Genomic DNA, 6,611 nt, shown 5'->3' on the forward strand with positions numbered 1-6,611 from the left:
CCACGTCCCCGCCATTCATGTCTATAGATGGCTCCTCCCATAGACATGAATGGTGGATGCATGGCGTGACATCATGAGAGGGCGTGTCGTGGAGGCACCGGGGGAGTGGCAGCAGGTATGTATCACACGTTGAAGTCTTTGGATGATTAGTTTATTGCACTTTTTGTTTATTCACTTTAATCTGTATATATATTACTAGAGAGTATGATAATAGGACATAGATTTACCTACCATCACTGGGTAAGTTAGTGTGAGGGAGTGGACAGATGATGGCTGAAGTGGGAGTGCATCCTACACTGTTAGGTAGGGCAAGGACTTTTTGGGGTGAGCTATTTTAGGAAGAGCAATATTTTATTTTTGTGTACCTACATTACAATTATAAATTCTCATAGCGGCCCTGTATGCAGACTTTTTTGCCACATTTTTACAGCAATTTTCCAAAATTGGCAAAATATTTTTAGAATTTTTGCAAAATTATACAAATTGCGGTAGAATGTGCAATTTTTACCACGATATTGGTAATTTTCCATAATAAGGCAGCAAAAACGTGCAGTACGGTGACATTAACGCTCCATAAAGTGCTACATGTGATGAGTGGTCTCTGAAGAGCTAATTAAATATATTGTTATGTGTGATATGCATTTTCCAACCTGAATTTTTGTTGGGGGGGGGGGGGATATTAAATTGGCATAAAAGTGATACATTTTGGTGCGAAATGTAAAACCAAAACTTAAAACATAACCGTTAGGACCCCCCGCGATCTGCCGGAAGCGGACATTCCGACCCCCGCAGGAAGCCGACCCACCCCTCCATGTATCTCCATGGGAGACATGGAGGGGACGTGTCAGCCGCTGCTCCGTGTGGGGGTCAGCACACCCCCCTCCATCAGACTGCCAGGGTCCCGTTCAGGAGATCATGGGGTCCCAGTGGTCGGACATGCTTTACTTATTAGATTTCTCTGATGTCGTGACTACAGTGCTGTCTGCTGACCTCTGCTGTCCATTTTAGGAACTGTCCAGAACAGGAGAAAATCCCCATAGCAAACATATGCTGCTCAGGACAGTTCCTAAAATGGACAGCAGAGGTCAGTAGAGATCACTGTGGTCGTGACATCAGAGAAATCTAAAAAGTAAACCATTTCCTCTGTAGTATTCAGCAGCTAATAAGTACTGGAAGGATTAATATTTTTAATAGGAGTAATTTACAAATCTGTTTAACTTTCTGGCACCAATTGATTTAAAAAAAAAAAAAGTTTTCCACGGGAGTACCCCTTTAAACCTTCATGCAGCGGAATTTCCGACTGAAAATTCCTGAGCAGAATTCCGGTCGGAAATTCCATAGTGTGACCTCGACCTTGTTATAACAAAGTAGAAAAACCTTGTGCCGGCTAAAAGTTTGCAAATAATATGTTCCGCTTTTTTTCCGGCATCGCTTGCTCGGAATCTTCAGTTCTTAATTAGAAGCGGCGACACATTCCAGATAAAGGAGGAAAAGCTCAATAGGTAATTTACTGGTCGCCCAACATCTCAATCTAGTCACTTACTGTAGCCATTAATGCAGCCCGAGATAATATTGTGACTTTAATATGGTAATTTTCCCTCACCGGCTGCCACGGACTTGTCAACTCTTTAATTACTATAACCTTCAGCTTTTTCAGGGAAATACATTTTTTTTTCTTCCTTTTTTTTTCGGATGAGAATTTTTTTTAAAAGATTTAGTTGTCATCTCTCAAAATTCAGCTTGACGCGAGTCATCGGAAAGTAGCTGTAAGTTCAGTCTTGGGGTACGAAAATGAGCCCCAGTAATTGAGGGAATGAAACAATGGAGGGCATATTCAAAAACTACTGTAATTTTTGTCACTTTTTTCGAAGGTCCCTTGTGCTGCTGAGTTAGTTGCCAAATTGCACATCTCTAAAAATTCTAAGTAAATTAGTAAATTATACTTTAAAAAACCCAAAGAGTTTCACTGTAGCAGCAGTATAAAACTTAAAGAGGTACTCCACTACCCCAGTGTTCGGAACATTTTGTTCTGAACGCTAGGTGTGGGCTGAGGGGGTCATGATGTCATGCCACAACCCCTCAATGGGAAGGGGCATGGTAGCCCCTCCTATAGACTTGCATTGAGGGGGCGTGACGTGACGTAATGAGGGGGCGTAGCTGTGACGTCACTCACGACCCCCACAGCCCATACCTAGCGTTCAGAACAAAATGTTCCGAACACTAGGGCAGTGAAGTACTCCTTTAACTTTTAATTATCACCTACCCCAATAAATATAATCAAAAGCAACCAAAATTATTATGAGGATAAAAAGTATATATCCATCCTTATGGGGTCCAATCACGTCAATAATTAATCACATGACCGAAGTAACGTCCAGGTCACATATGCATTATGGAGCCATTGTGCACCTATACGAAACAACCTAGCATTGCCCAGTATAAGGTATTACAACCGAATTGAATCCCAATGATAAGGAACCAAAAAGTACAATCCTGTCCCGGGACAGGATTAATTGGATTAATTGGGATTCAATTAGGTTGTAATACCATATACTGGTCAATGCTAGGTTGTCTCGTCTAGGTGCACAATGGCTCTATAATGCATATGTGACCTGGGCATTCCTTCGGTCATGTGACTAATTATTGACGGTATTGGACCCCATAAGGATGGACATATACTTTTTATCCTCATAAGAATTTTGGTTGCTCTTGAATACATTTATTGGGGTATTACATTTGAATAAAAAGGTGATAATTTAAAGTTAAAGGGGTATTCTGGGGCTCCAGCATTCTGAACATATCCAAAGGATAGGGGATAAGATGGGACCCCCGCGATTTCCTGCAGCACCCAGTGTTCTAAACAAATGCAGGGTTCCTGCCGCAGTGGTTGTGATGTCACAGCCATGCCCCCTCCATTCATGTCTATGGGAGGGGGCGTGTCTGCTGACACGTCCCCTCCCATAGACATGAATTAAGGGGGCATGTCGTGACATCACAAGGGGTGTGTGGCCGTGACATCACGATCACGGCCTCCGGCTCCCAGCGTTCTGAACAGCATGTTCAGAACGCTGGAGCGCCGGAGTACCCCTTTAAGGGGTTAAGGCCAAATCAGGCTGCGTCTTTAAAGGGTTAAACTATAGGTCATTCCTGATTATACATTTCTTTTAAGAGAAATTTACCCTGAGCAGGGGCTGTGAGATACTTTACATATACTTTCTTAAAGGGGGTATTCCAGGAAAAATCTTTTTTATATATATGAACTGGCTCCAGAAAGTTAAACAGATTTGTAAATTACTTCTATTAAAAAAATCTTACTCCTTCCAATAATTATCAGCTGCTGAAGTTGAGTTATTCTTTTCTGTCTGACCACAGTGCTCTCTGCTGACACCTCTGTTTGTCTCGGGAACTGCACAGAGTAGAAGAGGTTTGCTATGGGGATTTGCTTCTACTCTGGACAGTTCCCGAGACATGTGTCATCAGAGAGCACTTAGACAGGAAAGAACAACTCAACTTCAGCAGATCATAAGTACTGAAAGGATTAAGATTTTTTTAATAGAAATAATTCACAAATCTTTTTAACTCTCTGGAGCCAGTTGATATATATATAAAAAAATAGTTTTTTTTATCCTGGATAACCCCTTTAAAGATGTTGCCATCACGGAGACACCATGTTTGGTCTCTAAATATTCTGCTTTGTCACCTACAATGCCCGTAGCGCAGCTTTCTCTCCTTTCTCTCCTTTCTCTCCTTTCCGTTGCCATCTCTCATTTATATTCCATTTGTTTCAATCAATGAAGGGATTATTGAACTCATATAAATGTTCAGATTTCATTTTTTCCCCTACCGCTAAAACAGAAGAATTTTTTTCCAAATGTTCCTATTTATTCCCGAGTCATGACATTCTATTGAGCGTAATGCTCCGGCTCTAATAGAATCAGCAGAGGAAATAATAATTAATCGGATGACACAAAGCATGCCCGCCACATTGATGTGCCCTTGCCTGGCGAGGATACTTACCATTCCGCTTTTGTCTCCTAATCATACTTTTTATTCCATCAATTTAAATAAATATGTGGAGATCGCGATAATCTCAGGCATTAGAGGTGGCCTTCTGTGTATTAGACTGGAGCAGATATGCAAATGAATAATGTCATCGCTCCAACCTAATTTAATTATTACTCTTATTTTACAGACCTGGAGAATGCAGATGACTGTGTTCCCCGCTTCTTGTTTGTTACAGTCTCCAGACATGACACATACAATCAATTACATGAGCAGATAATGTTAGATAATCCTCCAGCACGGTATAGACATAGTCTGCTAGGACGGCCACAGAAAATGCACTTAATCTATATAATAAAGCATAATTAAAGTGTGTATGTTCTGCTTGTTAAGTATTTCATGGTCTGGTCTGCGACATGATTTATTCAACATCTGTTGGGAACTATAAGCTCTGATCCGGCAATGTATCCAATGTATTTAGAGTCATAGCCTGGGTGTCCTTGGATGAGCTATACATGGGCCCTCCGCCTATGGCAGAGCTTCATGTGGTGACACTCTTTTTAGACATACATAGTTTGTGACACATTCCTCACCATACTGCCAATGGCACATACCACGTTGTGCTTCCTATGCCGCACAATGTGATACCAATGTCTAGTATTTGCTTTACAAATGAGGCTGCTATCCCCCTGTGACATTTCATAACCCTTATGATCACCCCCTGTGCCACTTCATCCCCCCCTGTGCCACTTCATCAACCCTGGGCCACTTCATCAACCCCTGTGCCACTTCATCAACCCCTGTGCCACTTCATCAACCCCTGTGCCATTTCCTCACCACCATCATCACCCCTGGGCCACTTTATTACTGTCTGTGCCATTTCATCATACAACTTTATTACCCTGCGCTACTTCATTACCCCCTGTGCCACTTTATCATCCCCTTCATTACCCCCTGTGCCATTTCATCCCCCCTGTGCCACTTCATCATCCCCTCTGCCACTTCATCTCCCCCTGTGCTACTTTATCCCCCCTGTGCCACTTCATTCCCCCTGTGCCACTTTATTACTGTCTTTGCCATTTCATCACACAACTTTATTACCCTGTGCTACTTCATTACCCCCTGTGCCACTTTATCATCCCCTTCATCATCTCTGTGCCATTTCATCATCCTCACCCCCTGTGCCACTTCATCACGCCTTGTGCCATTTCATTACCCCCATGATCACCCCTGTTCCAATTCTTCACCCCCTGAGAAATTTCATGCCCTCTGTGCCATTTCATGCCCTCCCCCAATGATCCCGTCTCGCTTCATCCCCCCCCCCTTGGATCCTTCAGAATGAATGTTGCTGTTTGTAGCTCCTTTCCACTACAAGCTACTAATGAAGGTTACAAATAAGTGACCCCTCTCTATTAACTGTCAGGATCATTTTATCTTTTTAAAGAGGACCTGTGGCCAACCTTCCAAAAATGAGATTGCATTATAAAAAAAAAAAAAACTTAGGCTACCCTGATCACACACCCTTTTACAGTTTCTTGATACACCCTCACTTTCCTGAGATATGAGGGTTTATAGTTTGTCTGACAATTCAGGGAATCGGTCAGATGGGCGTGAACTTAATTTTAATAATTGGAGGGACCATCAGGTGATGGGCAGGATTATACTGTCAGGGGGTGTGTACTAGACGTACACGCCTCTCAATGTATGGTGAATATATTGTTATTAGCCATAGTGCACAGATCTTCCATATCACCCCTGCTCTTTACCTTAAAGCTGTGACATCAAATCACAGGCTCTGAATTCAGAGATCCCATTCCTGCTTTCCCATCCCCTCCTGGCTTCTGGGGACAAGACAAGTAATGTGAAGAGTGAATGGCGGCGCAGGGGGGGGGGGGTAGGTGTTAATACTGCGCATTTAATTTAGGACTGATTAGAAAAAGCAGCAGGAAGCCGTTCTCACTCACAGTATCTCCTGTCTGAACAGGCTCATTGCTGCCTTATCTAATGGGCAATCACAGAAAAATAGACTAATTTAAAATATAACTTTTAATACGAGCCCATAAAACGAGGGGTACCACTATACAAAAAAACAAATCACTAAGCAAAGGAGTAGTCAGGAAACAAGCCAAAAGGTCAGGAGTATAAGAGGATATAACAAGATATAACAAAGGGGTGTATAAGAGCTAGTGCAAGGGCAAAACCTTGCAATGATGCAAGCCTGTGACTGAAATAGCCCACCCCAAAAGGGTATGGACGCAGATATGGGTATTCTGTGTTCCGCCTCTATTGCACATTTCCAGATATTTGCAATGGTGTATCTCCAGAACTAGGCTCTGGATCCATGTAAGCGACACCTCATTGTAATCTGGCTATTAGCAATGGGGTATCTCCAGAACCGGAATGTGGATCCGGGTAAGTGATATTTTGTAGTAATCCGGCTGTCCGGTGAATCAGCTGTCAGTTTCCCTTTAAAGAGTAAAAAAAATGCTCATAAACACTGTGTGTAAATGATGCATTTCAGGGCGTGACAGTCAGTGAAAATTGCCAAGCTTACAAAATTCTTCAATTAACCGCGTTTCCTAACTGTTTTTCTTTTTTTTAAAGATCTC

Source organism: Hyla sarda, chromosome 7, assembly GCF_029499605.1.
Source record: "Hyla sarda isolate aHylSar1 chromosome 7, aHylSar1.hap1, whole genome shotgun sequence".
NCBI classification, from domain to species: Eukaryota; Metazoa; Chordata; class Amphibia; order Anura; family Hylidae; genus Hyla; species Hyla sarda.